The sequence below is a fragment of the Leuciscus leuciscus genome (assembly GCF_965113295.1).
Source record: "Leuciscus leuciscus genome assembly, chromosome: 3".
In the NCBI taxonomy this organism is placed as follows: domain Eukaryota; kingdom Metazoa; phylum Chordata; class Actinopteri; order Cypriniformes; family Leuciscidae; genus Leuciscus; species Leuciscus leuciscus.
In genome coordinates, this window is record NC_138727.1 from 56,998,718 (window position 1) to 57,025,476 (window position 26,759).

The 26,759-nt window shown below is 38.8% G+C and overlaps 1 protein-coding gene and 1 long non-coding RNA gene across 2 annotated transcripts in view; one reads left to right on the forward strand and one right to left on the reverse strand.

Annotated features, from left to right (window-relative positions):
- Positions 1 to 26,759, forward strand: part of LOC309493626 (hemicentin-1-like) — a 281,640-nt gene that overhangs the window by 167,879 nt on the left and 87,002 nt on the right. The gene's annotated exons all lie outside the window — the stretch shown is intronic.
- Positions 3,754 to 26,397, reverse strand: LOC309494007. The gene is made up of 2 exons (XR_014204184.1): positions 25,230 to 26,397; positions 3,754 to 3,983 (listed from the first exon to the last, which is right to left on the reverse strand). It is a non-coding gene; the product is annotated as an uncharacterized lncRNA (long non-coding RNA).

Consider the following 26,759-nt stretch of genomic DNA (forward strand, 5'->3'; position numbering starts at 1 on the left):
AGTTTTCCACAGCTCGACGACAAACATGACATATCATTATCATCTAAAAGTGGTAAGCTCACTTGTCTGCGTTAGCTTGCCCTGTCTGTTTTGAGTAGGCTATATAAACATATCAGAATTTGCATATTTTAATGTTTTAGTGTGATAACCTAACTTTTTTATTTTTTATTTGGAGCCTAATGCGCAATTGCGCTGTGCTGTTGGTTGTGTTAGTTTTGAGCCTAGGATGCTTTATTTTTCAGTTATGCACTTTATTTCGTTTCTGCTCTTGATCTGGTTTGTTTAATAAATATTATTTTTTTATTAAAGTGGACGTGCCTTTTGTGTTTATTAAGAGTAAAAGCTTTAAGTTAATAGTCTATTCGTGTCTCAGCTGCGAAGCTGAGCTCATGTTCAGCCTCGCTCGGTGCGAGGACATGCACGGTGAAATGATAGTGTGTGACAGTTATAAATTATTATTATAACATATTACAAAAATAATTGTCTAAATTATGTTGCATATTCCTCAACAGTTCTTGTGATGATATCACTAGTTGACAACATAGTACTATTTTCGGAAATCATAAGCTATGATATTGTGCAGGTGCACGTGATGCAACGCTGTCAGAGCCGACAGACTCGAGTGTCAGACTCATTTCAGTGCAAAATAATTAGGTCAAAAACGATTTAATATACTGCAAATAGCCTACTAGTTTTTTATGTTTATTTATAATTCATTTAGGTGGACAACAAGGCTACCAAGTACTGCGCACAGTGCGCATCTAATTAATTTAACGTTTTTTTTTTTTCTACCGTCATTTTTAGTCGATTTTAGTCGATTTTTAGTCGAAAATTTCAGGACTTCAGTCGACCAAGATTTTCTTTGGTTGAGTACAGCCCTAATTTATACCGTACCATTAGGGGTGTGCAATATTGACAAAAATATGTCTCGATATTTTCAAAGTTTTGTTGATAATAATTAGATGATATTTTACTGATTGTGTTTTTGTACTGGTACCCTGGCTGGTTTAGGCCTGTTGTTGACAGCAAACCCACGATATTCGTATTTTTTATATTCTATACAGTGGTCAGTTCACAGTAGTGACCGAAATTAACATTTTTATTAAGGGGCAATATTTGCCACCTTAAATTGATTTCCAGGGGCATTTTCACCTATATATGGACATTGTTTCTAAACGTATTTAGAGGTATGCATAACCTTTTATGTCAAATTAAATTAAATTAGAATAGCACAGTATCTATGTCAAATTAAATCATTAAATGAAAATCCATCCTTGCAGTGCAGAGGCAGAGGTGGAGAGTCCAGGGGTCAGAAAGTAAAAGTCCTGCCATATGTTTATTCCACCCATGAACTCACACAGCAAAAACTCCAGTGTTAAATGAACTCTCCTGGGAGTTTATTTGGCTCCAGACTCAAGAGTGTTAAAGTTAATGAGCTAATTAAGTGATTGATTGAGTGATGATTGACCATTATTGAAGACACCTGATGTTAACAAGCAGAATCACTGAAGGAGAAAAATCACAATTTTAGTCACCATTATGGAGATTGGTGTTCGATTTAGTTGGGCAGTTGACCTTCAAATTATTAACTTTAGATTTTGTTTGGCTGTTGATCTGAGTTATTACAGCCAGATGAACAAAAAGAAAAGTTGATCAGGTGGTGTTGGTTATATTTTAACATAATCATAATTTGATCTGAATCACTGAACTCAATTAGAGCCTCATCTCTGACTTAAATGTATATTGGTCATTACAGCATCACAGTGATTCTACAGATTAAGATCCAGATTTTTCAATAAAATTCAAATTATTTCTTAAAAGTTGTTCTGATAAAGAAAAGGAAAATCTTTCTTTAAGGCACACACAGACATCAAGATTCAGTGTATGAATCTCAACAATGGTGACAAAAAGAATATTCAATTAGGAAAACAAGACAATTCAGATCATAATTTATTCATACCGCAATGCATGATGGGAGCCATGGATGAGTTTTGATTGGTGGCACCCAGAATGCACTGCAACATGCTTTATTATTGTCACCATTGTTGAGAATCACAGGCTGATTCTTGGTGTCAGTGTGTCCAAATAATATATTTTTTCAAAGTCTTTTGATCAGAACAACTTTCAAAAAATCTTTCTGATTACATTGAAAATGATTAACCCTCTGGGCGCCACGGTCGAGTTTACTCGACAAGATGCGGCACTGAATAAAACGGCCGATTTTGTCAAATAGGGTGTCAAATTTCGTTCGACCTCCCCTCCACTAGTTGGCAGACATGTCATACTTCATCCCCGACTCAAAAAAAAGTCATGCTTCTATACAAAATATTCGAGCTAGAGCGCATTGAATCAGTGCGAACAAAAGCGGAGCTAGTGTGCGAGTGAGCCATTTTATCAGAGCAATATTGTCAACGTCAGCGAGTATTTGCATTAGATTATTATTATTATTATTATTATGTAATGGCATCAATAAAGCTTACCCGCAATGAAGTGTTGGGTCTTCTATTCGCGGACCCTGATTCTGAAGGGGAATATCTGCCTTCAGAAAATGACGGTGATTCTGAAAGTGAAAGTATATCCCTACACCAAGCACAAACGGTGAATCCTTTGCCCAATATAACGTTAGATGGTCCTTTGCCCAATGTCAGTGATGGGAACAATGTGTCCCGGGGTCGGAGTGTTCATCGCGAAGTTAGCAGGCGTGTTAGTGTTGTGGGGAACGAGGCGGCCGCGGGAGATTTTTACCGCGCTAGCCATGGTGACCGTGTGCCTCTCTGCAATCGCGGCGACAGTATTGTGGTGGAGACTTTGTCTAATGCCACTGGGTATGTTAGACGAGGTCGAGGTATTCATAGGACAGTTAGGGGGCAACGTGGAGGCAGGGTGGGGAGTCGCAATGACAATGACAGTAGTCCGAGCTGTGCACACTCGGCGCGCGCGCGAGGCAGATCTGGCCGCGCCCGCGCTGCTGCTCGTAGCAGGCGAAGAGGCGATGTGACACGGGGCAGAGGGGCTATTATGCATAGTCTATCGCAAGACCACACCATGAAACACTACAAGAAATGTCACCTGGATGAATAGGGAGTCATTATCTCTACAGCAAAAGCCCTGCAACAATTGTTTTTGTCTGCCATTTATTACACTGTTGATTTACTATCTATTTCCCTGACCATTTAGTAGTGTACAATATGTGTTCTTTTTTGTGTGTTCATGTCCTTGTGATGTGTGCCTCTTTGTCAGCTAAAAAAAAAAATTAAAAAAAAATAAACATCAACAAAAACCATAAAAATTCTATAATCCAAGATGACCGCCACCATATGACGTCATAATATGCAAATTAGATGGGAAAATGTAATCCCTACATAAACTTTGGGTCATCCTTAATATTTCTCTAATTTACAGAAAGTCTCTATCTTTTATCACTTTTAAGATATAGCCTTTTGAGATTAAGATGTCAAAATCGAACGTTTTAGGAAAAAACCTCTGGCGCCTAAAGGGTTAACATGGCATAATATTAGAATCACAGGCTGTTGTAATCAACAAGGTAAACTTAACTCTCTAAATGAGTTTTGTGATTCAGGTCAAATTATGATTATGTCAAAACATAACCAACACCATCTGATCAACTTTTCTCTTTGTTCATTTGAGAGTTGTAACTCAGATACAACAGCCAAACAAAATCTAAAGTTATTAGTTTAAGGGTCAAGAGCCCAAGTAAAGCAAACACTGATCACCATAATGGCAACTTAAACAAGAGATTTTCTCCTTCAGTGATTCTGCTTGTTAACATCAGATGTCTTCAATAATGCTCAATCATCACTCAAACAATCACTTAATTATCTCATTAACTTTAACACTCTTGAGTCTGGAGCCGAATAAACTCCCAGGAGAGTTCATTTAACATTGGAGTTTTTGCTGTGTGAGTTCGTGGGTGGAATAAATATATGGCAGGACTTTTACTTTCTGACCCCTGGATTCTCCACCTCTGTGCAGAGGTGACACAGAAGCGACATCAAAACTGGCATTAGCCTACTACATTTACACTTCATTTACAATTGCATAAATAAAGCTATTCAATATTTAAATATGAAATGATTTATAATTTTAACGTTTTAATTAAAGGATACTTTAAATATGAAACTAAAACCACCAGTAGGTGGCAGCAAGAATTATCATATATTCATTTATTCAACCGATTTGTTCAAACGGCTGATTCATTCAGAAAAACGAGTGATTGTTCATTGAATCGTTAAAGTCCCTGTAAAGTCAAAATTAAGTATGTGTTCTGAGTTTGTCACACCACAGAAAAATGCGTTATTAGCCACCCAGCCAAATTTGAATGAAAAAAAAAGCCGGCAAGTACATAAAATAAGCTATCAAAATCTTGAAAAAATGAGCAGGAGTCTCTGCTCTCAAACGCTGGGGGCGTGTCCGCTGGCTGCGCTGAAACCACGCCCACTCGCTACAGCCGGAATGGATGCTCCAAGCAGCTTTTTTTACAAAGCCATACATGTTCGAGCCTGGACTACCTACTATAATTATAACATAAGCACACAAGGCAACAACTTCCACTCATTGGTGGGCACGCACTGCCAACGATGGCACCAGTTGTCGGCGCGACGGGATGATAAAGGGTGAGGCGGGAGATAGTCGGTGAGGCCCCATTCACCAGTAACAGCGGACTATCAGTGAATCCCAGTTGTCTCCGACGAAAGTTTATAAAACTATCCCGTGTAAAATGATCACTACAGAGGCAGGTTTTGGCAGTGATCCTCAGTTCTCCATCAAGGTGGCTCTTCACAAAATTAATCCACCTCTTGTTGATGTGATACGTTAGTTTTTCGGAAATTTAAATAAGGACACTGATCTGTTTTGTACGTGATCGCATCCAGGTTATATGCATTTCCGTGATGAGGCATAGCTAGCTAGCAATCTGTAGGCTATAGTAACCATAGATATCATATAAACTCGCGATCGGCAAACTGATGTGAATGTGCTCTATTTATATTGTTAGGGGAGGGGACAGCGTCAGGGGCTCCAGTGCGTCATCAAGTAGGGGCGTGTCCAGGAGCTCAGGGGCTTCAGTGCGTCATCGAGCCCCCGTTTTAGCCCCGCCCAAAAAAACCAGAACACAGCAATGGTGAAAAACTGTTTAACGGTCTAACTCCACAATTCAGTACTTCACAGTTCACTGTCTTTGTAATATGTTTTAGCAAAACATTTCTAACATTTCTAATGTGTTTAGAATTTTTTTTTAGAATTGCCTTTACAGGGACTTTAAAATGATTCGTTCAAAACGCGTATTTCAGTGAAACAAAAACAAAAAATCATCGCTGTCTGTTGGCTTCATTATGAAATTCTCGTCTGCGATATAAAGTGAAAATTGACAATATTGTGTCCAAAAAGTAACTCACAATGTTAACTTTATTGTTAATTTAACTGCTGTATAAAATAAATAGCACATTTGCAATTGTGCAAAGGAAAACGGCACTCTTGCTCATGTGATATTCTAATATGACAACATAATATGATATAAATATAAGACAAAAACTCATTTGGGCACATATATAACTGCACTGACACATCACGCAATGAAAGTAAGCATGAGAGAAATGCGATGTCAGCTCGCACTCGCAGTGCCTCATACATAGTTAAAACAATGATTACAATATCATCATAGTTCATAGACAATATCGCACACTCCTAAGCACATAAAGAATGAACTTACAACTGAACTGACATTTACTCGCTTTCTTCTCTCCTCTCGCGTGCAGGAGACAGATGTAGGCTAATATGCTGCCGTAAGTGACGCGAATTGTCACGTGAACAAGCAAATCCACAAAGATAGAATTAACCCTCTCAGGCTCAAATTAAGTTTTAGTAACAGGAAAAATCTGATATTTGGGGAAAATTATCATATGGGGTAGTACAATAGAATCCTGACTTTTTTTTTAGAGAGACCTTCACATGCAAGGCATTCTGGGATGTTGCAGATTTGCAACATTGGCCCAGTGTGGTAATTAGACACTGACGACTGAATATGATATGAACAATAACTTTTTATATACAACTTTTCAAACAATGTAACAAAGTGCTTTTCAGTGGCAGAACAACAACAAAAACAATATGGGATCCAAATCCAATATCTCAAATCCTCATTGAGTAGGGCAGTGGTTCTCAACCCTGCTCCTGGATGACCCCCAACACTGCAAGTTTTCTTTGTATCCCTAATCAAACACACCTGATTCAACTCATCAGCTCATTAACCCATGTGATAATGAGCTGATGAGTTGAATCAGGTGTGTTTGATTAGGGATACAAAGAAAACGTGCAGGGTTGAGAACCACTGGAGTAGGGCATGTTTCCAAGTCACTTTGTCGTGTGGTACTCCAAGAAACAGTTTTTGTCTTTTGTAAAGCACAGAAGTACTTTGCACTTCAGGCAGGCCATTTGCGTGTAGCCACTCTTGCACAGTCTGCATCGTCCACGTTTCTCAGCATGGATGGGGAAATGATCGCATCGGTCTAATCTGACATCAACCGATGGTGCAGAGATCCTCTGAAGTGGAGGTGGGGCAGCTTGATGGGACGTTGGATCATCTTCCAATGACGGTCGTCCTCTTTTCCTACTGTTCAAGTCAGCCTGTTTGCCAACCTTGATGAGGGCATCTGCAACTTGAACACGGAAGTCAAGAAGTGGCATATACTTCTTCTCCTGCTTCTGGGTGAGATGACGGCGATAGAGGAGCCAACCATTGACCAGTGATAGGTCAATCAAGTAGTACAAGATGCGCAGATACCAACAACGTGGGCGGATGTCAATGCGATAGAGAGCTGCAAACATGTCTGCTAAGTCTACTCCTCCCATGTTGTGGTTGTACACCTTGACAATGTGGGGTCTGTCCACTTCCACATATTCCTTCTTCTCTTTCGACCACCTTCTGCATCTCTCAACAGGTTCAGGGCCAATGAAGGATGATGCCAGCAACACTGCCTTGTTATCATACCACTTCACGATGGACATCCCACTTGTCTTTTCGTATTTCACTTCATACGCACCACGCCCGGCCTTTGAGAGTTCCTTGTCACTCTTGAGGGTACATCCACGGAGACGGTTACGATTGATGGTAGCAACTGTTAGAATTCCCATTTTCTTCAGTTCCACAATGAGTTCAGGGGAAGTGAACCAGTTGTCGAAGAAGCACTTGTAGTTTAGTCCTTTTGGAACTTCTGATACGAGACGAAGCACAACTTCACCGGCAACACCAAGTCCACGCTCATTGGTCACGGTCCCTTTTCCAGTGTATACTTCAAAGTCATAGACTAGTCCAGAGACACCTGCACGAGTAAAGACCTTGATTCCCCATTTATGTGGCTTGTTCTTGATATACTGTTTCATTCCAATCTTTCCTTTGAAGGGGATCATCTGCTCATCAATGGAGTGGTTTTCTTCTGGTTCAACCTTCAAACAGTTGGCACGGACTTTCTCAAGAACTGGACGCACCTTGAATAATGGATCGTATCCAGGCTCACCCTTTTGCTTCACATTGGTATTGTCGTTCATGTGGATGTATGTACGCAGATTATCAAATCGCTTACATCCCATGACTGTCGCAATTGGGTCGTAGCGGGTTGCCGTCTGCCAGTACATGCGGTACGATGGCATACGTACTACGGTCATCAAGATGTGTGAACCAATGAATTGCTCTATTTCAGAAGGGGTTGTTTTCAGTTCTGGGTCATTCTTCATAACTGCATACAAGTTGGATTGGTGAGAAATATGTTCAAACACAGATTTGTCCATGAACTGATCAAAATACCACTTTGGACTTGGTATATCGTCTGGGGGAGGTGAGAATGCAGGTCATCGGAATGAAGAGTCTATGTCAGCTGCTGGGGGTTTCCTCTGCCTCCAAGAAAACTCTTTGTTGACTGGAGCTGGGCCTGGCTGAGGTTCATTGTCATCTGGGACCTCAGTGTCACTGTCTGCATGTATGTTATGAATTTCAACATCAAGGTGGTTGAGATTAGCTTTTGGTATTGCTGCCAGTGGCTTATCATCATCAAAGCTGGAGTCAGACTCGTATGCTTCAGGAGATTCCTCAAAATCTGGATCAGCAATTTTATCGTCTGGAATGGATTCTGTGTCAGATAAAGCACCATCAGGAAGGCAAATGTACTCAAGGACTTCCCTGGCTGAGTAAATCTTTCGTCAGCCTGCCATAACACACTGCAAATCCTGCATAGAGAGTATTCTGTAAGGTAGTTTGCCAAAAAATGCTTTGACACAATGATCTGTACTAATAAAAGTGCCATGGAATTTAGGCTACATCAGTTTTCCTCACTGCACAGTCAAATGGACATGGTATTGTGCCATTGCTTTTGATCAAATCTGCCTCTGATTGTTTGTAAATGCACTCCAAATTATTAAATTGTCCATATGATATACCCTCAGTGACACCTCAAAGTAATACGTAAACACTGGTGATAGGAAAATAACCCTAGTATAAACTGTTGCTCAAAATATAGGCAAACTAGTAGATAAAGCATGTGGTATCCAGTGGTACCTATCTGGCCACACGTTGCAAATTTGCTAAGTTGAGATAGAGCTGCACCAGGGGAAAAATCCAGAAGAGATAAAATCTACTAATTGGCATTTACTGTGTCTATATACACTTATGATTCTTCTTATGCAGTTTTAGTTTCAAATTAAAGGAGGTTGATAGTGATACTTACACAAAATTGATGCCAAGAAAATCAGTTTCAGGGAACCCATGGAAACAGATATGTTGGAAGTGAGACTACACTGCCATCTGGTGAGCAAGTGGGAAACTGTTTGTTGCTAATGGACAACCAAGTCCTGCAGTGGTACTTCTGAGTAAAAAAAACTCATTAAATATGTATCTGGAGTAATAAGGTAGTTTTTTTTTAACTGTTGCAAATCAGCAACGCCTGCAAAAAATAATAAGTAGGCCTACGCTAATTAGATAGTTTTAATTCCGAAAGCATTTAGATAAGTCTAAGTCAAAGTGTCATCTAAAATGTAAGACCTTTCATAAGTAAAAATAAGACATTTTTTAAAATATATATATTTTTAAGACTTGTTATGGCCTTAAATAAAAAAAAAAAATCTAATTTAAGACCTTTTAAGACTTTAAGGATCCGCGGGGAACCTGTTGATGCTCCTTGCGAATTTTGTCCATTGTCGTCTAATTGACCCTTCGCAAAGACCCGCCAACCTTACTGTCGCTATGTCCGACAAGCTACGCTGCTCTCACGCCACACCGTGTTCTCACACAGTGAAAAATACATCGCAGAGCAGAGAGGAGACTGACAGCACGCTGACAGACAGGACAGACCAGGTTACTTTACGGTTACTTTTGATATTAAACATATTAAACAAAGTCTCACCTTTCAAATTTTGTCATTTTTTAAAAGAAATTGAAATGATACATACCGTTTTGTGGCTCTTAAATGTGTCTGACAGATCGCTGTAGAGCATCAGTTAAAGCTGCTCGTCAACCGATCATCTCTTCCTTCTAGTTCATTTATAGCATCAAATAAACATGAATGAACATAAGAAGGAATGTTGTTTTAAACCGCGGAAAGGCGTCAGTACATTCTGTTTTTCAAGTTAAAATCCTCCCATGTTAATCTGCTATCTCTCCTGCCTGCTTTGTCGGACAAAATGGCAGATTATGATTGGTTAGATCGCCTGTCAATCAAGCTCCCTGCGAAGGGTCAATTCAGTCCATCACATGATACGTGTGTGTGGACTAAATTATCCATTCTAAAGTTGAGTATAACGTCCGCATACATTGAAGAATGATACAACGTCTACGTTTAAGAAATGAATCAATTAACGTTACTCAGAACACACCATCAAGGTTCACATGCCAAGTTTGCATTGCATGTTATTATCAAGGGCGAAGCAAAGCAACAGACTAACGTTACATAAGAAGGCAACCGTGCCTACACACAACATTAAGTACGCACATCAAGGATTTATAGTTAAACACATACCATCATTCAGAAAAATTCTAAGCTTCGGCTCTTTAACACGAACAAACTTTTGTTCAGTCTTGAATCTGACTTTTATCAGCATCCTCTTGGGTTAGTCCTGTAGAGCAAATCAAATGATACACAATTATAATTGTAATACAATAATAATAATAATTATTATTATTATTATCGCCTATAGGCGATGTGTTTGTAAGCCTATGCCTCACGTTGACCTTACGTGACATCTTGCAACCATGATTGGTTTAAAAAATGGTTTACTTTAAAGGTCCCGTTCTGCGTGATCCCATGTTTCAAACTTTAGTTAGTGTGTAATGTTGCTGTTAGAGCATAAATAATATCTGTAAAATTATAAAGCTCAAAGTTCAATGCCAAGCGAGATATTTTATTTAACAGAAGTTGACTACAAAAAACGGCTCGATTGGACTACATCCCTCTACTTCCTTCTTTAATGATGTCACTAGAACCGTTTCTTGACTAACCTCCGCCCACAGGAATGCTCCCTCAACTCTACTGGCTACTTGCGCACTTCTTATAACTTAGGCTACTGTGTTTACTCGGCTCTTACGGTGATTTTCTGAAGTAAAACTGACGCTTCATCTTTTGTGTGATGTAAAATAAACTTTATTAAACTCATCAGTACATGTTTGATCATCATTCAGACAGCAGACTTGTAGGCTATTAATAAATAATGGATACATAGCCTACAAGCAGATGACAAATACGTTATAATAACCGTAATTAAACTACTAAACCATACCTGTTTCATCTCTATACAGCACTCTGACTCTGTAGGCATTATTGTCCGACTCGAAATGAACGCCGTTACTGAGAGTTTCTGATATTATCATCATTCCGTGAGATGAATTTTTCCTGACAGACTGAGCGCGAGCTCATGAAGCTCCGCCCCCTGTGTCGTCCAGCAGCAGCTCATTTGCATTTAAAGGGCACACACTGAAACAGCTCGTTTTTCTGAGCCCCAAAAAATGTCAATTTAAACATGCTGTAAAAAATGATCTGTTGGGTATTTTGAGCTCAAACTTCACATACACACTCTGGGGACATCAGAGACTTATTTTACATCTTGTGAAAAGGGGCATAAAACGGGACCTTTAACGTTATCAACGGACATCTCTTATTATTTCGGCAGCCCGTTTGCTTTCGAAATAAGTTCCGTCACACTAAAGCGTATAGAAAGTTAGTAATGTTTGCTAACATTCGTGCCTAAAATAGGTGCTAGTTAACGTTATCATGGACTAGCCAAGCTAGTGCTAGCTAACTATTTTAAGCGCGAACAAAAGCAACAAAACCTAAGAACTAAATTATTAACAACGTAATCCAACCTATGTCATTTTTTTTAATAAATCATGCCTTGTGGTCAATTTTCCAAACAACAATTGGCTTACACAAAATATTTTCATCAAACTCACCGTAAATCCCGTGCATCTGTAACTCCGTGGCAAACAGAAAATCCAACAGGAAAATTTGAAATCAGTAGAGTCGCGCGCAGAGCCGTTGGCCGTTTTTGGAGGCGTGGTTACCAACATACTTTCTTCAGAGCAAAGTGGCTGGTACTCTGATGATCGACTCTTACTCTTTGGGTTATTTTACACTTGCATGATTAAAAGAAATTCTTTAAGTGCATATGTAATTTTACACTCCAAATTTTACACTGCTGATTTTACTGTGTAACATTAATAGTTTAAGGGTCAAGAGCCCAACTAAAGCAAACACTGATCACCATAACGGTGTCTTAAAAAATGAGATTTTCTCCTTTGGTGATTCTGCTTGTTAACATCAGGTCTCTTCAATAATGCTCAATCATCACTCAATTAATCACTAAATTATCTCATTAACTTTAACACTCGTGAGTCTGGAGCCAAATAAACTCCCAGGAGAGTTCATTTAACACTGGAGTTTTTGCTGTGTGAGTTCATGGGTGGAATAAACATATGGCAGGACTTTTACCTTTGAACTTCCACAGGACATGTTGTTCAAGTCTCTGTGAACTGGAAGTTTAACACCTTAATTATAATTATATTGAAATTATATTGAATTTTGCAGTGGTTTAAAGTGAAGAAACTAAACAAACAGTTGTACACTGCACTGAATGTCACTGAATTGGTAACAGATGTTTAAGACAGACAGCTCTACAATAAATACATTATGATAGAATGTTATTGAGTTAATTGTAAAGGCAAATTATATTTACACCAGGGTGACCTATTTATTCATGGCTGTGATAAGTTTCTATCATTTACTTCCATACTAAAACGTATATACAGCCAAGATATCCAGACAGCTTGCTAATTATAATAAATTCTAAATGTACTTCTAAAAAACATAGACAGCACAACAAAAAATCATAACTACTATAGGGGAGACCAGGGATGTTATATAAACTACCCACATTTGTTTACTACAAATGGAACCAATTCAACCCTCTACAAGGATATCACAGACCTTGTGAGTTGATACCACTACCGGGGTAGGTTAACACATGCTGGGGTAAATTGTAACAATAGACAAAAGAAGTAAAAATGGATGCCATACCTCTCTCTCTCTCTCTCTCTCTCTCTCTCTGTCTCTGTCTCTCTCTCAATAAAATACTATGTCTGTTTGGCTTGTGTGTGTGTTTAAATGTGTCTACTAGAACAAACTTAACAGTACACTTAATAATAACACCAGATTAAAGAACATCTTTGTACATCTATAAGTCTAACAAAAATATAACATGTCAATCTGCATGTGAGTGTGTGTCTATGTGTGAATATTCTTAATCCGAGTCCCAGTGCTGACAGTTATGTAAATGTACCCTAAATGTCTTCTTTTATCTTTAGTTGATTTCATCTAAGGCTGTGGTTGGAAGTTTCTATTTTTTCTGTTCTTCTCTTTCCTTCAGTGATTCTGCTTGTGAACAGCAGGTGTTCGTCATTAATGATCAATCATCATTTATCTTATTAACTTAGGGTATGTTTACACAACAACTATATGCTTAAAACGGAGATGTTTTTCTTATGAGTTTTCCGCGTACAAACGACACCATTTTCAAAACGATCCTCATTCACACGAATCCGCGAAAACGACTATAAACGCTGTATTCTGCAGCCAGACCACTAGATGGCGATGAAACACTACAGACTGAACACGTAATACGCATGTGCATGACGTCAGCGTCTTCACAGATTCAGGTTTTTGTTGTTTAAACGGAGACCGTTTTCAAAAACTTGCACTTTGAAACCCGTTTCCAAAACGTTGCGTTTTCAGGCAACCAAAATCCTGAATAAATACAAAATAAATACATAAATCTTAATAAATGTTTTTTTTGAGTGTACCCTAACCGTACCCATCTCAATTAAGTGCCTAACCCGAACCCTTACCCTAAACCTGCCCTTAGCCTAATCATAACCTGAGCCCTAAAACCAAACAGGCCTTTATAGGCCTTATAATTATATATTTCTAAAACTCCATTTGCGAAAAATGGCATCAAATCATTAGTGTCACAGACAGGAGGGGGCCCCCCGCCTCACTACATTGGACTATTCCATTATCTCACTTACTGCGCATCTGCGAAAGTGACAAGGCTGTGCCAAAAAACTGACGGAGAAAAAGAAATGATTGACAGACAGAGTGTACAGAGTAGTAGACAGAGTAAAAATGAAGCGAAGCTAGCTACCCAAGCGGTGCTGAAAAAAGGAGGAAGCGGGAGGAAAGCAAAAAGTCCGTAAAGGTGCGCGGCACGAAAGATAAACAATACGCAGGAGGACTGGGAAATACACAAACAGAGCAATACGAGTCTAAACGTGAAAATTTTAAGTTTCAAAGTTACCCAAGCGGCTCAAATAAAAGAAAAAAGTGAAAAGACGCTGATAAGTATTTGGGAACGCTGCCAAAGATGACAAACTTTTTTACGGCTACTGTTGTGTTGGGGATACAGATCAGGAACAACAACGTCCAATGCACAGAAAAATCGTGAAGCAAAGAGGACACGGAGATCGACAGGCAAAACTGAGCAGTTTACTTATAAATCATGATATTTAAAAAAAATCTCAGCTCTCAGATTCTGTCAATTCTATTACGAAATTCAAACAATAAATACCGTTTTGCCGTTTTAATGTGACGTGACAGATTCCTATAGCGGCACGTGAACTGATCATCTCTAGCTAATAGTAAATAAACACGAATTAACAATGTTGAAAGATACAGTATAACTTACCGAAATGTATATTCCTCATTCATAATATCGATCAATAAGTGTTTTTCAACCGCGGAAAGAGGTAAAACAGCTGGAGAACAATCGTCACATAAAATTTACCTCAGGAAAGCCATTTAATTGGCTAGAAAAAAAAGAGCTATAGAGAGTATTTGGCTAAATATGTGTACTATATTACTTATTTTAACCTTAAATTATACCAGCTGATTTTTTTATCTTGTGAAACGTTACCTAATATTTATCCAAATGAGTCAATATTGAATCAAATCACAAGAATTTAATCGAAATGGTGAAATTTGTCAAAAAAAAAAAAAAAACATAGCTTAGGCTACCAGAAATTGTTGCCTACCATGTAAACATTGTAACATGTTTCTGTTTAGGAGTAAATAAGTGTATGCAGGGTTTAAAGGGGAGGTTTTTGTCTCCTCTCTAACCTTTACTTCCCCGTAGATTAGCTTTACCTGCCTATCCACCATTCAGTTGGTACATATTTTTTTCATTCTCTTTTAAAGATTGGATGGGGGGGGCCATCCTACCTACCTTCGCCTTGGGCCCCCGATTTGCTAAATCCGCCACTGCCTCAGGCAGCCTACTGCATTCCAGGCTATAACATATTTAGAAGGGATAGGCCTACTGGAAGAGGTGGTGGACTACTTTTCTATGTTAAAGAGCATTTACAATGCCAACAGATAAATGTGCAAGATAAATTGGATGTAGATATTGAATGTATTGCTTTAACTATAAATGTGTCACCTCAGATGTCATTCATTTTAGTTGGTATTTATAGACCACCTTCTGTTGATGCTAAATTTTATACATCATTTAAAGCTCCAATATGTAATATTTTTTCACCACAAGAGGGAGTTTCCAACAATAACAAAGGCGAAGCTTGATGACGCTATGAAGGAGGTGACGATGGGAGATGTCGTTTTTAATGCGTTTTCACCATCTAGTGATGTATCTAAACGGAATTAATGAATCATGATCACGGATGAGGTAATTTATTCGTTTTTGTATTACCTGTATGTCATCATAATTAATTAACTGCAAGGAACGTGAAATGTTATGCTATATTATTACAGGCATGTGGTGTAGCCTAATTCATATCTATTAAAATCATCTTTACTGTAACTATTACGTTACTTGTACAATAAAAAAAAATATATATATTTGCTTACCTGTCTATCAATACACTCGAGAGAGCGGAGTCTCTGTCAAGTCCAAGATTGTCGCGCAGCTCTCTCCATCTCGAAAACGCCTGGCCTGGCGGATATTTATTCGGGTTTTATCCCTCCGTTTGTCACACAGTCTGCGCGTATCCGAATATGGACGCTTTCGTTTTGTTGTTTCAAACTGTCAAAATTTGAATCATATAATAAAAAGAAAATTATAATAATAAAAAAAAAGAATTATATATATATATATATATATATATATATATATATTGATCAAAATGTGAGAAATACATGAAATATTATCATTGGGGTGAAATAAAAAACATTTTTTGTCAGTTTTGTTACCTGACTTGATCATGTGGAAGGGAAGGCAGAGCTACTCGGTTACTTTAACCTCGGTTCCCTGAGAGATAAGGGAACGAGTATTGCGTTGCAAACGCTATGAGAAAACTCCTTTTCTCGAGAAAATAACGACCATGGTGTGTAAAGCAGAAGCAGCCTGGCCAGCGGCGGAGTATGCACGATCCGCGAGTGCTGAAGACGTTCTGCACGGCTTTGATGGGTGCGCAGGACACAAATGGGAGGCGACAGCTTCTTCCAGTGGCGGGAGCTTTTTCCTCAGCGCCGTCAACAGATAGAGCGTTAACTGTACGTACACACCGCCGCCAACTTGAGCTGCAAAGAAGCTCTGGCCGCCCTGTCAAGGACGCTTATCAAAAAGTACGGGGAAGCTTGGCCGCTCTGAATAGTGAGTGAGTGCGCGCGCGCGACCGGGGCTCTCTCTCTCTCTGTGTGCTCGTTCTTAGAGGCAGAAGAGCGCGTGCACGCTTAAAATGTCATTTTTGGTAAGAACATTCACCCGCCAGTGTGGTGGATAGCCTTTTGAGATTTACTCGCCAAACAGAAAATCTACCCGCATTTGGCGGGTGTTAATTTCGGACCCATAACCACCACTTCCGCATTTGACCATATGATATTCCGGTGTGGTGGAATATCACATGGTCCACACCGGAAAAAAGCGGACATTGCGTCACTGAGAGGCGATATTTCTTTTCCGGGACGGCCAGTTATTTAAAATCGGAATTTCTCTGAAATAAAAAATCTTTGGAGACTTTTGAGATATTGTAAGTACACAACTGGAGGAAATATAGCCTATCACACTGTACAAGTCATTTTCGGAAATTTTATAACGAAATTGTTACATATTGGAGCTTTAAGGAGATTTTAAAAGAGTTAAATACTCTTGGTAAAGAAGTAATTGTACTAGGGGATTTCAATGTAAATTGGATAGATACAAATAGTAGGAAAAGGTTAAAGGAAATAACAGGTCTTTATAATTTAGAACAGCTAATAAAAGGACAGACAAGGATAACCAAAACATCTAAAACACAAATCGACCTGGTATTTTCAAATAAATCTGACAGAATAATAAAATCTTTTAATTTTATCACAGGCATGTCAGATCATAATTTAGTTCTTATAGCAAGGAAATTGAACAAAAATAGATTTACATTTAGAACAAATAAGAAAGAGGCCTTTTATAAAATACCCTATAAAGATTTAGCACATTTTGACCAAGAGTTGGAGAAGGTAGACTGGAATGTTTTGAACTCTAATGATGAAATAGGCTCATTTTGTGGGAGCTTTTTAGATCTAATCAATAACGTGAAGGTGAAATTTATTAAAAAGTGTGTTAACTTGAACAAAAAGGCACATTTACCCTGGTTGACAAAAGACATTTGGAAATTGATGAGGAGAAGAGATTATCTACTTAAAAAGGCTTTAAAATCGAATATTGAAAATGATATGCGTCTATTTAAGGATTATCGGAATAAAGTAGTGAAAGAACTAAGGACTTCGAAAGCAAACTTTTTTATTGATTTGATAACACAAGCTAAAGGAAACAATCACTTAGTCTGGAAGTACATTAATATTATTTCTCGGAAAAAAACGTCTCATAAATGTTATGAAATTAAAATAAACAAAGTTTTAACGCAAGAAGAATCAAAGGTAGCTAATGCTTTTAATAGTTTTTTTTTAAGATTCTGTTAATGATTTGGTTGTTGTTTTTGGTAACAGAACAATGGAAATGAAATATGTAGATTCAGCTAAACCAGTGTTTTACTTAAGTGAGGTCTCGGAGCAAGAAGTCCTTAAAATTTGACAAGGTCTTAAAATTTCAAAGTCACAGGATGGTTATGGTTTAGATTTGTGTATGATTAGAAGGAACGCTGCCACCCTATGTCGACCTACTACTCAGCTAATCAATCGATCCATCAGAGAAGCGGTCTTCCCTGACTGTCTAAAAAAGGCAGTGGTTACACCTTTGCATAAGGGAGGAGATAAAGCTGAGCTGGCCAACTATAGACCAGTGAGTATCCTACCTGTAATATCTAAGGTAGTCGAGAAAGTAGTGGTCATGCAACTGATGGATCATTTGAATTATGGAGAGCACCCCCTGAATCCACTTCAGTTCGGTTTTAGAAAACACCATTCGACTGAAACGGCACTTTGTTATTTTGTTGAATAACTCAAAGCCATGTGGGGGGTGGTGGGTGCCATATTTTTAGATCTGAAAAGAGCATTCGACACGGTAAACCATAACATCCTGTTATCTAAATTGTCTGCTCACAATATTTCTGACGAGACATTACGATGGTTTAAATCTTATTTAGAGAATAGGAAGCACTGCACAAGAATAAAGAGCACTATGTCTTCGTTTTTAGACTGCTCAGTTGGGGTGCCACAAGGCTCCATTTTGGGCCCTCTCTTGTTCAGTGTTTATATAAATGATCTTCCAGCTATTTGTCCTGAAGTTCACGTACAAAAGTACGCCGATGACGGCGTGATATATGTCCATGCAAAATCAAGTCAGAAAGCAGCAGCTGTGCTCCAGGGAGCGATGGAAAAAATTTCCGATTGGATGGTGCTTGACACTAAATTGTAGCAAAACTGTCAGCACGTTTTTTTCAATAAGGAATACTTCTCACTCTGCGCCGGAAATTATTGTAAAAGGAAACAAGAATTCACAAAGCAGAGTCTGTCAAGTATTTAGGCGTAGTGTTGGACAGGACACTGTCGTTTAAAAAGCATGTTTCAAAACTGATAAAAACTGTAAAATTTAATTTATCACAGTTCAGATATATTCGCCCGCAAATGAGCACAGATGCAGCCAAGCTTTATATGCATGCGGTGATATTGTCTCATTTTACATATTGCATCACAAATTGGTCTCTATCAACCAACTCTGCGTTACAACCACTCCAAAGCTTGTACAAACAGGCACTCAAAATTTTAGATAAAAAACCTGTTTCATACCACTACTGTAACATTGTGAAGAAATATAAATTAATAACGTTTGAAAACATATAACATATGTTTTTTTTATTTGTAGCCTAGACATAAAGAGAACGGGAGTAGCCAGAGCGATCAAGAACGCTGCTGTTCCATTTGCAGAATTATCGGACTTGCGTCCTCCTGTCCTCGGGAGTTCGTTCTCCGTCAAGTCCGAACTACCAAGGACTCAAGTCCGAAGTTTGCATACTTGGTATTGAGAAACGGCTTTTGTCTCCCTAATCAAACACACCTGATTCAACTCATCAGCTCATTAGAAGAAACTCTAGGACAGGGATGGGCAAATGCTGTCCTGCAGAGTTTAGCTCCAACCCTGATAAACTCTCCTGTCTGTAGCTTTCTAGTAATCCTGAAGACATTGATTAGCTGGTTCAGGTGTGTTTGATTAGGGTCCCAGATAGACAGCAACCATGCAGATACAACATGTACAACCATGCAGATACAACATGTAAAGTAGTGAGATGAAACACTGATTATTTCTCTAATCCAAGGTTCCTGCTTTCAAAACATCGTCAAAATGCAAATTTTTGTCTTGTTAGATGAGGTCTTGTTAGATCTCAGTGCAGCGTTTGATACTGTTGATCACTTCATTCTGTTTGATAGACTTAACTCTCTAGCTGGCATTTCTGGATCTGCTCTGGATTGGTTTACCTACTATCTTTCTGACAGGAGTTTTTCTGTGTCCACAGGATCTTTCATGTCAGATTATGTTCCTTTGTCCTGTGGTGTGCTGCAAGGTTCTGTGCTTGGCCCCCTGCTGTTCAGTCTGTACATGCTTCCCCTTGGAAAGATTATAAGTAGTTTTAAAACAGTATCTTATCATTGTTATGCGGATGACATCCAGTTATTTATTTAATTTAGTCCAGACAGGCTAGACAAACTGTCCATTCTGCTGAATTGTTTAGTCTCCATTAATAAATGGATGGCTGAGAACTTTCTGCAACTTAAAGGGTTAGTTCACCCAAAAATGAAAATTCTGTCAGTAATTACTCACCCTCATGTTGTTCCAACCCCGTAAGACCTTCGTTCATCTTCGGAACACAAATTAAGATATTTTTTTATTAAATCTGAGCGCTGTCTCACTCCTGGCTTCTAAGAGACTGAAACTTGCTGGCCCACAAAAGTTATTAAAGAGATCGTTAATATAGTCCAAGTGACTACAGTGGCTTAATCTTAAGTTTATCAAGCAATGAACTTTTTGTGCGCTAAAACAAACAAAAATAACGACTTTATTCCACTTTTCATTTCCTTCTCTCTGGGCCTTGAATCTTTTCACGTAGTGTTTAAGCGTAGCGCGTCTGTGTTGTACGTCACCACGTAGGCTCATATTGGCTGACGCTGGTCATTTGTGTGATACGTGGTGATGTGCACAGACGCGCTATGCTTAAACACTACGTGAAAAGATTCAAGGCCCAGAGAGAAGGAAATGAAAAGTGGAATAAAGTCGTTATTTTTGTTTGTTTTAGCGCACAAAAAGTATTCTCGTCGCTTGATATACTTAAAGGTCCCATGACATGCTACTTTTTGTAGGCTTTAATATAGTCCTTAGTGGTCCTTAGTACTGTATCTGAAATCTCTTTCCAAAAATTCAGCCTCGGTGCAGAATTATAGCCACTACAAGCCAGTCCCAGAATGAGCTTCCTTCAGACGGGCCGTTTCGGTGTCTGTAGCTTTAAATACTAATGAGGAGGAGAAAGGCAGCGCAAGGTGGAGGGTGGGTGTGGCCTTGACCATCTTGCGCAATGGTACCATGCATGTTTGTTTATGTTGGATATATTGCAATGGCACGAAGACACGCAGTCGTTCAAGCATTTCAGTTTGACCCAGAATCTGATCCAGATGGAGAAGCAACGGATGAAGAAGTTGCAACTCAGCGGCTCCAGCAGGACGTTTCCGAATGGTTAGTTTAAAATATTATGTCTGGATACGGTACTTTATTCGGATGGTTTACAGTTATCATCATGTAGCTAACGCGAACCTACTGTTGCCTTTTCATGAGAGATCTGTAACGTCTGTAATTTATCATATTACAACTACATCAAGCTCTGCGATCTTGAAATGCGGATATCGCACGCGCCATATAACCAACAGGAAAACGGTTATCCAAATAATAAAGAAATGTACAACACTTGCATTACAGTATGTGTAACTTGATGCTGTCTACCTTTACATTAGCGCAAGTAACTGCATAGCTGCATAGCTAATGTGACAGCCACATTCTACGTGTAAGAAGCTAGGTAACCATAAACAGTAAAGCAACACACTTATATATAATTTGTTGACTTACTTGTCCGACGTTCAGCAAGCCCAGCTCTGTATTGACCATTCGATGTTCATTTGTACATCCAATTATTGAGCAATTATTATGCTTCGCTCACTCAAAAGCCATGATATCTCTCGTGGACAAACTAAAATTGCGCGCGCGCGTTCTACTTCCTAGCTCATTTTCTCATGGGCGAGAAATATTCTCTGGGCGGGCAAAGCAGAGAAAGGGGAGGTAACATTTCTCCTTATGACGTCATAAGGAGGAGATTCAAGATCAGCCCGGTTGAGCTTCCATTTTCTCAAAGGCAGAGAAAAATAGCAAAAGCTCGATTTACACCGATTAAAATTTTTAGAAACTTGGGGACCATATACAGGCTAGGGGAACTCATATTAATGTTAAAAAACCTCAGAAAGTGGAAATTTCATGTCATGGGACCTTTAAGATTGAGCCACTGTAGTCACTTGGACTATATTAAAGATCTCTTTAATATGGAAGAAACCTTGGTTCTTGTCCCAAGGGCCAGTATTAGGGGCATCATGTCGCCGGAAAACGATTTCGACAGACGCTTCCATCACTGGCTGGGGTGCTTTGCTAGGGGTCTGTGGCAGGACCATCATCATTCTTGGCATATAAATTGCCTAGAAATGTTGGCTGTGTTCAGGGCTGTAGTGTTTATATGCTCGTATAAATATAACTAATTATTATTCATAACGGATTATGATCAATAATTAATTATTTAATTATTTTCAGAATTTACTGTAGCAGAATCAATAGTATGATCATTTTATCAGTTCATCCAATGAACAGAAAGCATAAACAATTATTAACTCTAGGAAATATAATATCTTCCTGGCCAAGAAAGAATAATCCCCAGCTAACAGTAAATTAAGAAATAAATCAAGGGTAAAAGCATCGGTAACTTAGATCGCAGTTCAAGACAATAAATTTGTAAGCACATAACACAAGTAATACTTCTCTTTTCAAATACAAACAATACTTTATTGATGACTAATATCTAACACAAACACATGCACACACATTCATACAAGTTGCCGAAAGAAAGAAAGAAAGAAAGAAAGAAAGAAAGAAAGAAAGAAAGAGTTTGGAAAGAATGAGTTTAACCCTCTGAGGTCGGCAAACGCGCCCCCGCGTTTTGCTGGATTTTCTTCACATTGTAGCACAATAAACTTGAATTACTCCGTCATTTATGGTCATACAGAAAAAAGAAATATAAAAAAAGAATCTGTGATATTTCTACTTTTGTATGTGTCCACTTACAATCAAATCAAAACATTGTACTTTTGTAAAATAAAGAAAATAGACAGGGTGTGCGTAAACTTTTTTTTCTAGAGCACGTCTATAAACTGAAACAAAACTCAGCGAATACTTGTCACACATTTATGAGCCATATACCTTTATACACATTTAAGTGTGTACTTTTAAATGATTGGATTCAAACTGAAAACAAATATTCTCTGTTTAAGTAATTTGTATAAAACCAACAGGATGTCCAGTATCTCAGGCCATGTCCACACTAATACGTTTTCGTTTGAAAACGCATCTTTTTCTCTCCGTTTTGACCTTCCGTCCACACTGAGACGGCGTTTTTATTAATGAAAACGAAGCTTTTTGAATACGCACTCCAAAGCGTATACATTTGAAAACGCTGTTTTTGCGTCGTAGTGTGGACTGTGAAACCGGAGGGATTTAAAAACGATGACGTAAATTTAGTCATGTGACGCATATTGTACCAATAGATATTCATGTTTATACCAGTATTGTGCCTGTTATGTGCTATTCACTTTCACACTGTTGCTAAAAAATATTCTACATTGCACACTCTTCATATCACAGTCCTGCAAAGATGACAGAATTTAGCCTACTCACATTTGCTGTCCTGCGGTGATACATGAGAGCAGTCGCGTTTTAGACCAAACATATGGTGTCTGCGTGCGACCTGGACGCATCAGTGAATGGTGAGATATTTTACTAAATAAAATGATCCTGTCAGAAGAATTGCGCGATAACTTCATTATTTATTTTTCCATCTGAATCATATCAGTGATCTTTTGTGGGGTTTTACACATGCGCAGTAAAGGTGAATTGAGCGTTTTCAGGCGTTTTTCAAAAGTTTCTCATATTTTGGAGCGCGATCCCGTTTGAATGTATCATATTTTGGAGCGCGATCGCGTTTGAATGTATCATATTTTGGAGCGCGATCGCGTTTGAAAGGAAAAATGTAGGGATGCACCGAATATTCGGCCACCGAAAATTTTCGGCCGAAAATGGCCCAAAAGTGCATTTTCGGTTTTCGGCCGAAAGACTTTTATCACCGAAACAATACGGCCGAAATGTTGTGATGACGCAAACAGCAGATACCGCGACCTGCACGTGCTTGTCTGAAGCAACATATCTGCGGTGTGGACGTATTTCAATATATCTGAGAGTGACCCACGGACAGCGATTTTCAAAACACAGACATCCCAAGTCTTCCGGAAGTTCCGGGAGTCTCCCGCGTATTGATAGCGACTCCCTGATGCCCGCAAATTAGTTTAAATCTCCCGGAATCGCGAGCGAGCATGAGCGCGCAGACGTAGCGCGCGCGCGGCAGAGAGAGGGAGCGAGAGACCTTGCGTGTACCAGAGCAGCCGTCATTTATCAGAGGTGTGTGTGTTTACCTTGGCTGTTTATGGTTTTTGCAACTCACGTCCATGAGCATATAGCTGCAGATATTATTATGGGCTATGGCAGTATTGACCTAAATGCACTTTGTTTTTATGAGAGAACATTTCATTTTTAAACCTTTCTGCAGGCCAGTAGGCTTTTACATTATTATTTAATGTACACATGAGTGGGGTCAAGTTAAACATTTAATTTTATACTTTGCAATGTGCTAAATAAATATTTGCATAAAATTTTAATTGATTTATTCTTTGAAACTTTAATATTAATTTATGCAATGCCTTGATTATAGTAAAATTAGTACACAGGCATAGCCATAAATGCAATGGTACTAATAATTGGCATCATTTATTTCGGTGTTTCGGTTTTCGGCCTTAGTTTCCTCTTTTTCGGTTTTCGGTTTCGGCCAAGAATTTTCATTTCGGTGCATCCCTAGAAAAATGCACCAAACATTAGGCTTTATATTTTTACTATTATCTCATTTCATATCATCATAACGAATGGAAACATTTGAAGTAACATAAGATAATCAATATATTTTTCTCTAGCATTGTTACTGCAGTCGCCATTCATTGTTTACATGCACACCTTTTGTTTAAATCTAACTGAATTCATTCCGATTGTTGAATTTGAATGTAGTGTTTACATGAACGCTAAAGAAGTGATCGGTTGATGTGTGTTTTAACATTGCTAAGAAAATTCCCACTCCTCCGTGAGAGATAGCCTACGAGACCGGTGCGTCTCGCTCATCAGTAATCACGCCACCGGCCTCACGCTGTTCTCCCGCGCCCCTCAGCCTCGTCCTGCTCGCCACAGTAAACATAATGAATGGCGACTGTAGAACGCAAAAGCCGAATCCCGGACATTTTGGGCGATCTCAAAATCCCGTGTAGACTCTCTAGTAGCCTAGCCTTGTTGTTTTAAACTGCACTCTCTTACCGGTAGGCGTGGCTTGGGAGTGGTCTCCTAGGGCAGCGAAGCAAGTGCATTCTGGGAGTTGTTGTCTTTCATCCACATAAGCCAAAAATACATTTTCTGGCTTTTCTCAGTCTAGAAAGCTCCAAATTCAAAAATAATTTCACATTTCTTCTACATAAATTACCCATTTTAAATAAACATTCATCTTTCCAGAGGTGAAGTATCCCTTTAAGTCATTAATTTATTTTCTAAAATCACATACCAATTTAAGAAATAACTGGTTTTGACATTGGCATTGTTAAACCTGTAACAAAAAATATTGTTATCAGATAAAAAAAAAACTGCCACCAGAGGTCACATCTCCTGCGTCTGACATCAACCTCGATGAGCCTCACCTGTAAATCACTATCATTCATCTTCATTCTTCAACAAAGAAAAATATCATATTTTTTCTTTAGTTTTAGTCTAATTGTTCTCTTGTTGAGGGAGAGGAATTTACAGTTAAAGACCAGGACCAGATATGATGAATGAAGACCAGGAGTCAGAAGTGCAGTCAATTGATGAATGTATTAATGTATGTGATGAGGATAAATACTTAGGACATTATATAACTGATGACCTTTCTAATGATTGGGACATTTATAGACAGTGTCGTATGATCTATGCACAAGTTAACATGTTGATTCGCTAATTTAGCAAGTGCTCAGGATCTGTAAAGACTACACATTTAGAGCATACTGTAGCCCTATGTACCTTTGTGTGCTTCCCATTTGTGGCGGCGCTACAGAAAAAGCAGCGTGCAGAAACTCAGTGTATCATAATGATGGGATAGGCTGATGCTTAAAGGTACAATATGTAAGATTTTTGCATTCAAATATCCCAAAATCACAAGGCCAGTGTTATATATTTTGTTAAGTTGATTACTTACAATATCCCAAATGTTTCCAACTATTTTTAAATCGTGAGAAAATTGCGATTTTAACCAAAGAAACGGGGCGTGTGAGCAGGGGTGAGTCGCCAGTCAATGGCGTCATATCCGCGTTACCCTCGGTTTCCGCTCGCACTGCGTGGAGTCCTGGACAAATGTGGAAGTTGTAGTTGTAGCGTCTATCTAGCAACAAACGTTAACTTGTCATTATGGAACACAATTATTCTTTACCGATTGCAGCTGGTTCTGTCGACAAAGACAAGTCCCATAAACGTAAACATCAACGTACGGATATTATTGCTTTAGGTTTGTGTTTAGTTTATTGACATTGTTTATCACGTCTGGTGTTTATGGCCATGTAAATAAATATAGTGTGACGAGCAGGACGAGGCCAACGGTCTCGTATCTCTCACAGAGGAGCAGAAGCATAAAGGGGGAGCGACGACAGTGAAGAGCGATAGAGGACAGGCCTGAACTTTGTTTTATTGTGACAGCAGTCGTCTGTGAGGGGCTGATGTCTTTTACTTTCGTTTTGTATTTGTTTTATTTTTATCATTAAAAAGTGTCATGAAATGTGCCGGTTCCCGCCTCCTTCTTCCCATAACATCTGAACTTTGTTACATATAGCATGTGTTATACATAAAGATTAATCAGTATTTTGGCAAATGATGTGGGTATGTTCGAATGTACTTTTACAATTGTTTAGAACACGTAAAACCGCGCAGCGTTATCACAACAATGCATTCGACAAATACAGTAACATCTATGATAACCAATTTAGTATTAAACCTTACTTTTCTTGCGGTTAATTCATTATAATGAAATAAAGGCATTTCATTGAACGCAACATTTATAAAAATAGAACTTTACCTCATCCATGAACATGATTTTTCGGTGGAGTTGAAAACGACAGTTCCCATCATTCCACGCTCCTTCACATCGTCATCAAGCTACGCCGTTGTTGTTGTTTGGAATGTAGCGCCCTCTAGCGGCAGAAAATCTTGCATATTGTACTTGTAAGGTGCCACTATGGAGCAGAGCAAGCCAAATGTTTGTCAGTGTTGACGTGCCCCCCTGTTCTGCTGTGTGCAATATCATGTACAGATGTATGTGTAGGTTATCACTCTGCAAACAGGATCATTTCAACACTGACGAACCCGACACTAAGTTCAGTCAGGTTCTTCTCCAGTATGTGGAACCATTG